The sequence below is a fragment of the Salvelinus fontinalis genome, chromosome 15 (assembly GCF_029448725.1).
Source record: "Salvelinus fontinalis isolate EN_2023a chromosome 15, ASM2944872v1, whole genome shotgun sequence".
NCBI classification, from domain to species: Eukaryota; Metazoa; Chordata; class Actinopteri; order Salmoniformes; family Salmonidae; genus Salvelinus; species Salvelinus fontinalis.
The window spans coordinates 20,807,463-20,820,194 of NC_074679.1; the positions used below are offsets into that span (position 1 = coordinate 20,807,463).

A 12,732-nucleotide genomic window follows, 5' to 3' on the forward strand; every position below is an offset into this window, starting at 1 on the left:
TACATCAAACAGCTCCGACGGAGAGAGAGAAGCCATTTATTAAAGCCTAGCTGGTGCTGATGCTAAGGCTGCCTGTGAGCCACAACACTGGGGGCAGCAGAAACGCATTCTTCACATTCAAGCAGCTCTTATTTATTTAGTAAATTTACTTGCTAAGGAGGTCAGAAATGAATTATTTGGCAAGGATTTACCCTGAAGTGCTCTTTTCTCGCTCTCTCTCTCTCTTTGCCCCTTTTCCATTTCCTTTGATTTAGTTTTTTTGAAGCTTGCTTTCTCTAAGTGCTTATTTTCTACAAGCAGTGTTACTGTAGCTCCAGGAACAGCTACCAAAGTAATTTAAAAAACAATTTCTGTCTTCAGCAGACATAGCCAGGACAACACCTAGCTTCCTAATGTTATTCTTCTGTTCTCCAACCCCCAACACCTTCCTTCACTCAAGACTGTACTCATTTTGTCCATCTACAAGCCATGCAATAGTATTATCTCAATGTAAAACCTCCCCGTAAGATAACCCAGCTCCTTGGGTACACTTACAAGACAAAAGCAAGTTGACACAGTCATTAAGACATGTGGTTTAAGCTGTGTGGTCCAAGCTGTGTGGTCCAATGTGTGGTTCCGTGTGGCTCAGGTGGTAGCGCATGACCCTTGCAATGCTAGGGTTGTGGGTTCAATTCCCACTGAGGACCAGTACCCAACAACAACAAAAAGTATGAAAATGTATGCACTCACTACTGGAAAGGAGTGTCAGCTAAATGATTAAAATGTAAAACACAAACATATTATTGTTCTAAGTGTCAGACCAAGCATGGGTGATACAAACATAATGTATAATTCAAGGCCATTAAGAGAGCCTCTCTGAGGACTGGGGAAAAACACCATCACACTCATCACCATCCAGCCATCGGATATCATAGTGGCTTTGCTCTGCTCATTTGGCATTCTGCGTAATGAATCTGGAATAGTCAATCCCAAAGACATGGTTCAGGATGTTTGGTGTGCGTTTCTCCAGATGACAGACGATCTCCAGACAGTGAGGAGATGAAATTTCCCCTTAATCTTCAGATTATTTCCTTTCGTGGATTGTGTGGGTGGTGTGGTGAGGCCAGACACATGAGGAGTGGTCTGAGGTCTGCTTGTTTTCACACAGACCACAACAGGTTGAAATGTTTCACCATGCTGCTCTCAGATCAGAATCAGGACTATATAAGAGTAAACACTAAACCCAGTGTTTCAGATGAATTTCCCCTTAATCTTCCTCAGCTGTTCAGGACAAAACACAACAAGGGTTGAGAAAGAGAGAAAAACAAAAGGGGACGTGGGGCTAGGGTCCACAATTCTCCTAAAACCGTCCCCCTCCCTTCCTTTCTCCTTTCTCCATGGCAACACCACACACGTGCAGCCGCAGAGCGAGGGGCTGTCAGCTCTCTGCCTCTTCAAAGTCAGCTGGAGGACCAGTAGAGCTGCCCTTAAACACACACACACACACACACACACACACACACACACACACACACACACACACACACACACACACACACACACACACACACACACACACACACACACACACACACACACACACACACACACACACACACACACACACACACTCCTCCCCTCTGTGTTTCAATCAGACAGCACTAATTGCATTCCCAGCCACCCTCAGATCATCTCTACATCTGGGGACAGACTGAGAGACACACAGAGAGTCTGCATACAGTACCATCTATGGAGGGGGATCTAGTATTCACAGCATGGTTCACTGACACTGCATTCTCCCTGTCCCCAAAAAACTGCTTCTGAAGATGAAAATCAGCACGCTAAGCGTCTAATTAGTATGTATTCTCTATGATGGAAACTAGGACAGAAACTCGAAGAGCCAATTCTGAGGGTCTAGATGAAAGGGTGATGAGAGAAAGAGCGCGAGGGAGAGAGGGAAAGGATGGAGAGAGGGAGGTGTAGAGAGAGGATGGCGAGACAGACAGGTAGAGCTGGGAGAGAGACAGGGTAACAGTGCTGAAAGAGGACAAATACAATGCCTCCTTCTCAAATCAAATCACATTTTATTGGTCACATACACATGGTTAGCAGCTGTTAATGCGAGTGTAGTGAAATGCTTGTGCTTCAAGTTCCGACCGTGCAGTAATATCTAACAAGTAATCTAACAATTCCACAACAACTACCTTATACACACTCTCCCTCACTCTCCTGCCTCACCCCCTCTCTCCCTGTGGGCCTATGTCTGGGTGTTTGGTGGAATGAGAGTGGAGACTGACAGGCTGTGTGATTTTCCCCAGCAGTATGCATCATGTTGTGCCACTTCTTATTGACAGTGAAGATGTCTGTTAATGGCTCCTTCAGCATTTACATAGTCTGTCTGCAGCGCTCCGGATCTGCACCATTAATCACACAGTGTCAACCAACGCAGACACACACAGGATTCTCCAAATGTCAACAGGCTCCATGATGCATCACCATCGACCACGGTGGGCGCTCTCTCCACAGAGAAGCGAATGTTAGCAGATCCAACATGGAGGAGGATTTGTTTATCATTATTAACACACATGGGGGATAAAGATGATTCTCATTTCACTGTCAAAAGGAAGCCCCCATAAGACCATATAAAGTGGCAACTATTTTTATGTTTGTTTGTGATATTACATATGAGCGATGTTGACATTAATTTGAAACTGGAAGCTTCCTGCCATCCAGGACCTCTATACCAGCCGGTGTCAGAGGAAGGCCCTAAAAATTGCCGCCCTAGTCATAGACTGTACCGGAGCACCAAGTCTAGGTCCAAAAGGCTTCTTACAGTTTTTTCCAACTGTTTACACACGAAATCTTTTCATGTCACATGATTTTTTAAACCTCTCACTCAAAGTGCAAAACTACACACCAAATATCCAAAACCATAAGCTATTTCTCAGCCTTTGACTCAGTTGTCAATTGCATAAAACACTTTTTTCAAAACAATGCACACAATTCTCTACCTAAAACACAAAAATCTAACAGGAAGTGACTTGCTTTCCTTTTCCAAACACAACCAATCAAAATGCTACACTTATTCACCAGATCACACACACACTCCTCACATGTGCGAACACTAATAGCTTAACTGATCACTAACCAATCACTGCTTTACTGTAGTATAGGCCTATAAATAGGTCAAAGGTCAGATTACCTGTTTTGAACAATGGATGCCAACAATGGACAGAGAGCAAGAGGAGTAGGAGGGAGAGGAAGAGGAAGAAGAGGACGAGGGCAAAGAAGAGAAGGAAGGAGAGACATCTTTGATGAGATTAGGGCAACACTTGTTGATCATGCGATCAACCACGGTTTGACCATGAGAGAGGCTGGACTGAGAGTCTAGCCCAACTTGAGTCGATTTACAGTGGCGTCCATAATTCGAACCTTCAGAAATGAGAACAGGTATGCAACTATCTAATGACTATTTTAGCATTACAGTAATGTACTGTAAAATACGTATGACTGCATAGTATTGCATAAACATTTGTAACTCTAAGCCATCCATTTACTGCACTGATAACCAACCAATGAGGTTGGTTATCTTGCTGTACTACATGTTTTAGTACATTGTTTACAGTTCCTATGCTGAACACATACTGTGTTTGAATTCTGTACAGAGAGGAAAGGCAAAGACATCATGGAGGACGAGGACGCTTGTTTACAGATGTACAAGAGACTGCAATTATAAATATGGTTTTGGCCAACAATGCAATTAGGATTCGAGAGATAAGAGAGCATATCTTGAATAATGACACCATATTTAACAACATCAATGCTGTAAGCCTGTCGACCATACAACGCATCCTCCAACGGCACCGAGTGACGATGAAACAACTTTACAAGGTGCCATTTGAGAGAAACTCTGACAGAGTCAAGAATATGCGACATGACTTTGTAGAGGTATGTATGCAACACTACTTCCAGTACTTCAGACATACCATATTTACTCATCTGTATATCCTTATGTCTGCTACAGAGAGTATTGGAGCCTGATGCCCATGTAATTCGCCATTCATTTATTTATGTGGATGAGGTTGGCTTCAACCTCACCAAAACCAGGCGCTGCGGAAGAAATGTAATAGGACAGAGGGCAATTACCAATGTCCCTGGACAGCGTGGGGGTAATATAACTATGTGTGCTGCCATCACTCAAAACGGGGTCCTCCATCACAATGCCACACTGGGTCCGTACAACACCGGCCATATGCTCACTTTTCTGGATGCAATTTACACAATGCTTGTCCCTGATCCAGATCAGGAGCCTGCTAGATTTGTGGTTTTATGGGACAATGTTAGTTTTCACTGGGCTGTTCTGGTCCAAACTGGTTTGCCACCCATCCACAATTTGTAGTTTTGTACCTACCCCCATATATTTACCTTTTCTAAATCCCATAGAGGAATTCTTCTCAGCCTGGCGCTGGAAAGTGTATGATCGCCAACCCTATGCCCGCATGCCGCTTCTCCAGGCAATGGAGGACGCATGTGGGGACATAGAGGTTGCCTCTGTCCAAGGTTGGATACGCCATCCTAGGAGATACTTCCCTCAATGTATATATATATATATATATATATATATAATATATATCTATATATATAATGAAATATGATAAAATATATATATAATAGCATCGAAGAGCCAACGCGATATGCAACTGTTCAGGGAAGTCAGGAACCAATACACGCAGTCAGTCAGGAAAGCAAAGGCCAGCTTTTTCAAGCAGAAATTTGTATCCTGTAGCTCTAACTCCAAAAAGTTCTGGGATACTGTAAAGTCCATGGAGAACAAGAGCACCTCCTCCCAGCTGCCCACTGCACTGAGGCTAGGTAACACGGTCACCACCGATAAATCCGTGATAATCGAAAACTTCAACAAGCATTTCTCAACGGCTGGCCATGCCTTCCTCCTGGCGACTCCAACTTTGGCAAACACCCCCGCCCCCCCCCCCCCCCGCTGCTACTCGCCCAAGCCTCCCCAGCTTCTCCTTTACCCAAATCCAGATAGCAGATGTTCTGAAAGACCTGGAAAACCTGGACCCAAACAAATCACCTGGGCTTGACAATTTGGACCCCCTATTTCTGAAACTGTCCGCCGCCATTGTCGCACCCCCTATTACCAGCCTGTTCAACCTCTCCTTCGTATCATCTGAGATCCCCAAGGATTGGAAAGCTGCCGCGGTCATCCCCCTCTTCAAAGGGGGAGACACCCTGGACCCAAACTGTTACAGACCTATATCCATCCTGGCCTGCCTGTCTAAGGTCTTCGAAAGCCAAGTCAACAAACAGATCACTGACCATCTCGAATCCCACCGTACCTTCTCCGCTGTGCAATCCGGTTTCCGAGTCGGTCATGGGTGCACCTCAGCCACGCTCAAGGTACTAAACGATATCATAACCGCCATCGATAAAAGACAGTACTGTGCAGCCGTCTTCATCGACCTGGCCAAGGCTTTCGACTCTGTCAATCACCATATTCTTATCGGCAGACTCAGTAGCCTCGGTTTTTCTAATGACTGCCCTGCCTGGTTCACCAACTACTTTGCAGACAGAGTTCAGTGTGTCAAATCGGAGGGCATGTTGTCCGGTCCTCTGGCAGTCTCTATGGGGGTACCACAGGGTTCAATTCTCAGGCCGACTCTTTTCTCTGTATATATCAATGATGTTGCTCTTGCTGCGGGCGATTCCCTGATCCACCTCTACGCAGACGACACCATTCTGTATACTTCTGGCCCTTCCTTGGACACTGTGCTATCTAACCTCCAAACGAGCTTCAATGCCATACAACACTCCTTCCGTGGCCTCCAACTGCTCTTAAACGCTAGTAAAACCAAATGCATGCTTTTCAACCGGTCGCTGCCTGCACCCGCACGCCCGACTAGCATCACCACCCTGGACGGTTCCGACCTAGAATATGTGGACATCTATAAGTACCTAGGTGTCTGGCTAGACTGCAAACTCTCCTTCCAGACTCATATCAAACATCTCCAATCCAAAATCAAATCTAGAGTCGGCTTTCTATTTCGCAACAAAGCCTCCTTCACTCACGCCGCCAAACTTACCCTAGTAAAACTGACTATCCTACCGATCCTCGACTTCGGCGATGTCATCTACAAAATAGCTTCCAATACTCTACTCAGCAAACTGGATGCAGTTTATCACAGTACCATCCGTTTTGTTACTAAAGCACCTTATACGACCCACCACTGCGACCTGTATGCCCTAGTCGGCTGGCCCTTGCTACATGTTCGTCGTCAGACCCACTGGCTCCAGGTCATCTACAAGGCTATGCTAGGTAAAGTGCCGCCTTATCTCAGTTCACTGGTCACGATTGCAACACCCACCCGTAGCACACGCTCCAGCAGGTATATCTCCCTGATCATCCCTAAAGCCAAAACCTCATTTGGACGCCTTTCCTTCCAGTTCTCTGCTGCCTGCGACTGGAACGAATTGCAAAAATCTCTGAAGTTGGAGACTTTTATCTCCCTCAACAACTTTAAACATCTGCTATCCGAGCAGCTAACCGATCGCTGCAGCTGTACATAGTCCATCGGTATATAGCCCATATACCTCACCCCCCATACTGCTTTTATTTATTTACTTTTCTGCTATTTTGCACACCAGTATCTCTACTTGCACATGATCATCTGATGATTTATCACTCCAGTGTTAATCTGCTAAATTGTAATTATTCGATTTATTGCCTACCTCCTCATGCCTTTTGCACACATTATATATAGATTCTCTTTTTTTCTACCATGTTATTGACTTGTTTATTGTTTACTCCATGTGTAACTCTGTGTTGTTGTCTGTTCACACTGCTATGCTTTATCTTGACCAGGTCGCAGTTGCAAATGAGAACTTGTTCTCAACTAGCCTACCTGGTTAAATAAAGGTGAAATAATAAAAAATAAAAAAATGTTTGGCAAGAGAAAACGTATCTTGTGATGTGGACGAAGTATTGTGGCCAGACCCAGGCCGGAGAAGAGATGAAGCGTAGCTTAGCACTGGTGACTGCCAGTGCAGTCCTACCAATTCCACTGGATGTCATAAGGTGAATGCACCAATTTGTAAGTCGCTCTGGATAAGAGCGTCTGCTAAATGACTTAAATGTAAATGTAAATTCCAATTCCTGGAGTGCCCCCCCGGGACCCCACACACACAATTGTGTTCTTTACTGTATTCTAAAGAATATACTTTTGGTTTACATATATTTATGGTTTTGTTGTATGCTACTGTATACAACAGTAATGTTTGGCCTAATAAATATTTTCTGTTTCTACATTGCATTGGTGTTTACAGTGTACTTGTTACCTCTCTCAGCAGATTACTTTCACTGTAGAACATTGTATTGAAATGTAGATATAAGCCTATGAAAGACCAAAGAGCTTTAGATTTAGAACAACAGTGTTTACATGGTATATCCAAAGATGTACTATTATGAAAGCAATATTAATGATATTCTGAAAACTCACTCAGTTCTATTAATGATATTCTAAAAACTCACTCAGTTCTATTAATGATATTCTAAAAACTCACTCAGTTCTATTAATGATATTCTAAAAACCCACTCAGTTCTATTAATGATATTCTAAAAACTCACTTAGTTCTATTAATGATATTCTAAAAACTCACTCAGTTCTATTAATGATATTCTGAAAACTCACTCAGTTCTATTAATGATATTCTAAAAACTCACTCAGTTCTATTAATGATATTCTAAAAACCCACTCAGTTCTATTAATGATATTCTAAAAACTCACTTAGTTCTATTAATGATATTCTAAAAACTCACTCAGTTCTATTAATGATATTCTAAAAACTCACTCAGTTCTATTAATGATATTCTAAAAACCCACTCAGTTCTATTAATGATATTCTAAAAACTCACTTAGTTCTATTAATGATATTCTAAAAACTCACTCAGTTCTATTAATGATATTCTAAAAACCCACTCAGTTCTATTAATGATATTCTAAAAACTCACTCAGTTCTATTAATGATATTCTAAAAACTCACTCAGTTCTATTAATGATATTCTAAAAACTCACTTAGTTCTAATAATGATATTCTAAAAACTCACTCAGTTCTATTAATGATATTCTAAAAACTCACTCAGTTCTATTAATGATATTCTAAAAACTCACTCAGTTCTATTAATGATATTCTAAAAACTCACTTAGTTCTATTAATGATATTCTAAAAACTCACTCAGTTCTATTAATGATATTCTAAAAACTCACTCAGTTCTATTAATGATATTCTAAAAACTCACTTAGTTCTATTAATGATATTCTAAAAACTCACTCAGTTCTATTAATGATATTCTAAAAACTCACTTAGTTCTAATAATGATATTCTAAAAACTCACTCAGTTCTATTAATGATGTTCTATACAAAGATAGAGATCAACATCCACAAGACCACTTCAGCAGAAACATTGCTGATCAGTCGCCACCCGTCCCCCAACAAGCATTGCTTCATTAAACAAAGCCCCGAGCTGCTCAGTATGACCACTTCCCTTCTTCCTACTAGCTGATTGGTTGACAGAGAATCTACCCTTTCAAAAGTAGCGTCCATGTTTTTTACGCACGCTCTCCTGACAGGGTTCACCCAGTTTACTGCCCACAAACAATCCCACTGCTCCTCTCCTCTCCTCTCCTCTCCTCTCCTCTCCTCTCCTCTCCTCTCCTCTCCTCACAACTCTGCTCTGCTCTGAGAAGCACACACACATTAAATGCTCAAACACACTAGATAATAATCCACATTAAATTGTTTGATATGTGCCAAGGTTGTTCATAATGTTGCTTTTCATCTTGTTGTCCAAGTGTTTTTTGAGTTTCCTAAGTAGCTTGGTGTTGTGTTGTACATGTGAAGGGCACATTATGATCACTTTAAATCGTGTGAAGTGTTTTCCAAGGTAACATAGTGCATCTTTGTTCATTGGTATAACTGTCTTTCCCATGTCTTCAACTGCCACTCAGCCTTTAACCCAGCATTTCATTGTAGGAGACTATGCATCGGTTCAACAGAGAGATTGTGCTCCTCAAACAACGTTCCTCAAACACCGCTCCTCACACAACGCTCCTCAAACGACGCTCCTCACACAACGCTCCTCAAACAACGCTCCTCACACAACGCTCCTCAAACTACGCTCCTCACACAACGCTCCTCAAACAACACTCCTCAAACAACGCTCCTCACACAACACTCCTCAAACAACACTCCTCAAACAACGCTCCTCACACAACGCTCCTCAAACAACGCTCCTCAAACAACGCTCCTCAAACACCGCACCTCACACAACACTCCTCAAACAACGCTCCTCACACAACACTCCTCACACAACGCTCCTCAAACAACGCTCCTCAAACAACACTGCTCACACAACACTCCTCAAACAACACTCCTCACACAACGCTCCTCACACAACGCTCCTCACACAACGCTCCTCACACAACGCTCCTCAAACAACGCTCCTCACACAACGCTCCTCAAAAAACGCTCCTCACACAACACTCCTCACACAACACTCCTCACACAACACTCCTTAAACAACACTCCTCACACAACGCTCCTCAAACAACGCTCCTCACACAACGCTCCTCACACAACGCTCCTCAAAAAACGCTCCTCAAACAACACTCCTCACACAACGCTCCTCAAACAACGCTCCTCAAACAACGCTCCTCACACAACGCTCCTCAAACACCGCTCCTCACACAACGCTCCTCACACAACGCTCCTCACACAACGCTCCTCACACAACGCTCCTCAAACAACGCTCCTCAAACAACGCTCCTCAAACAACGCTCCTCAAACAACGCTCCTCACACAACGCTCCTCAAACAACGCTCCTCAAACAACGCTCCTCAAACAACGCTCCTCAAACAACGTTCCTCAAACAACGTTCCTCAAACAACACTCCTCACACACCGCTCCTCACACACCGCTCCTCAAACAACGCTCCTCACACAACGCTCCTCAAACAACGCTCCTCACACAACGCTCCTCAAACAACGCTCCTCAAACAACGCTCCTCAAACAACGCTCCTCACACAACGCTCCTCACACAACGCTCCTCAAACAACGCTCCTCAAACAACGCTCCTCAAACAACGTTCCTCACACAACGCTCCTCAAACACCGCTCCTCAAACACCGCTCCTCAAACAACGCTCCTCAAACAACGCTCCTCACACAACGCTCCTCAAACAACGCTCCTCAAACAACGCTCCTCAAACAACGCTCCTCAAACAACGCTCCTCAAACAATGCTCCTCACACAACGCTCCTCACACAACGCTCCTCACACAACGCTCCTCACACAACGCTCCTCACACAACGCTCCTCACACAACGCTCCTCAAACAACGCTCCTCAAACAACGCTCCTCACACAACGTTCCTCAAACAACGCTCCTCAAACAACGCTCCTCAAACAACGCTCCTCACACAACGCTCCTCAAACAACGCTCCTCACACAACGCTCCTCAAACAACGCTCCTCACACAACGCTCCACAAACAACGCTCCTCAAACAACGCTCCTCACACAACGCTCCTCAAACAACGCTCCTCACACAACGCTCCTCAAACAACGCTCCTCAAACAACGCTCCTCACACAACGCTCCTCAAACATTGCTCCTCAAACAATGCTCCTCACACAACGCTCCACAAACAACGCTCCTCAAACAACGCTCCTCACACAACGCTCCTCAAACAACGCTCCTCACACAACGCTCCTCAAACAACGCTCCTCAAACAACGCTCCTCACACGACGCTCCTCAAACAACGCTCATCACACAACGCTCCTCAAACATTGCTCCTCAAACAATGCTCCTCACACAACGCTCCACAAACAACGCTCCTCAAACAACGCTCCTCACACAACGCTCCTCACACAACGCTCCTCACACAACGCTCCTCACACAACGCTCCTCACACAACGCTCCTCCCACAACGCTCCTCACACAACGCTCCTCAAACAACGCTCCTCAAACAACGCTCCTCAAACAACGCTCCACACACAACGCTCCTCAAACAACGCTCCTCAAACACCGCTCCTCAAACACCGCTCCTCAAACAACGCTCCTCACACAACGCTCCTCAAACAACGCTCCTCACACAACACTCCTTAAACAACACTCCTCAAACAACGCTCCTCACACAACGCTCCTCACACAACGCTCCTCAAACAATGCTCCTCACACAACGCTCCTCAAACAACGCTCCTCACACAACGCTCCTCAAACACCGCTCCTCACACAACGCTCCTCACACAACGCTCCTCACACAACGCTCCTCACACAACGCTCCTCAAACAACGCTCCTCAAACAACGTTCCTCAAACAACGCTCCTCACACAACGCTCCTCAAACAACGCTCCTCAAACAACGCTCCTCAAACAACGCTCCTCAAACAACGCTCCTCAAACAACGCTCCTCACACAACGCTCCTCAAACATTGCTCCTCAAACAATGCTCCTCACACAACGCTCCACAAACAACGCTCCTCAAACAACGCTCCTCACACAACGCTCCTCAAACAACGCTCCTCACACAACGCTCCTCAAACAACGCTCCTCAAACGACGCTCCTCACACGACGCTCCTCAAACAACGCTCATCACACAACGCTCCTCAAACATTGCTCCTCAAACAATGCTCCTCACACAACGCTCCACAAACAACGCTCCTCACACAACGCTCCTCACACAACGCTCCTCACACAACGCTCCTCAAACAACGCTCCTCACACAACGCTCCTCCCACAACGCTCCTCACACAACGCTCCTCACACAACGCTCCTCAAACAACGCTCCTCAAACAACGCTCCTCAAACAACGCTCCACACACAACGCTCCTCAAACAACGCTCCTCAAACACCGCTCCTCAAACACCGCTCCTCAAACAACGCTCCTCACACAACGCTCCTCAAACAACGCTCCTCACACAACACTCCTTAAACAACACTCCTCAAACAACGCTCCTCACACAACGCTCCTCACACAACGCTCCTCAAACAATGCTCCTCACACAACGCTCCTCAAACAACGCTCCTCACACAACGCTCCTCAAACACCGCTCCTCACACAACGCTCCTCACACAACGCTCCTCACACAACGCTCCTCACACAACGCTCCTCAAACAACGCTCCTCAAACAACGTTCCTCAAACAACGCTCCTCACACAACGCTACTCAAACAACGCTCCTCACACACCGCTCCTCAAACAACGCTCCTCAAACAACGCTCCTCACACAACGCTCCTCAAACAACGCTCCTCAAACAACGCTCCTCAAACAACGCTCCTCACACAACGCTCCTCCCACAACGCTCCTCACACAACGCTCCTCAAACAACGCTCCTCAAACAACACTCCTCAAACAACGCTCCTCACACAACGCTCCTCAAACACCGCTCCTCACACAACGCTCCTCAAACACCGCTCCTCAAACACCGCTCCTCAAACACCGCTCCTCAAACAACGCTCCTCACACAACGCTCCTCAAACAACGCTCCTCAAACAACGCTCCTCAAACAACGCTCCTCAAACAACGCTCCTCAAACAACGCTCCTCAAACAACGCTCCTCACACAACGCTCCTCAAACAACGCTCCTCACACAACGCTCCTCACACAACGCTCCTCACACAACGCTCCTCACACAACGCTCCTCACACAACGCTCCTCACACAACGCTCCTCAAACAACGC

The 12,732-nt window shown here is 45.3% G+C and overlaps 1 protein-coding gene across 1 annotated transcript in view; it reads right to left on the reverse strand.

The window, feature by feature from the left end:
• Positions 1-12,732, reverse strand: part of LOC129811526 (AT-rich interactive domain-containing protein 1B-like) — a gene marked incomplete at its 5' end in the record, with an annotated part of 88,334 nt that overhangs the window by 50,271 nt on the left and 25,331 nt on the right.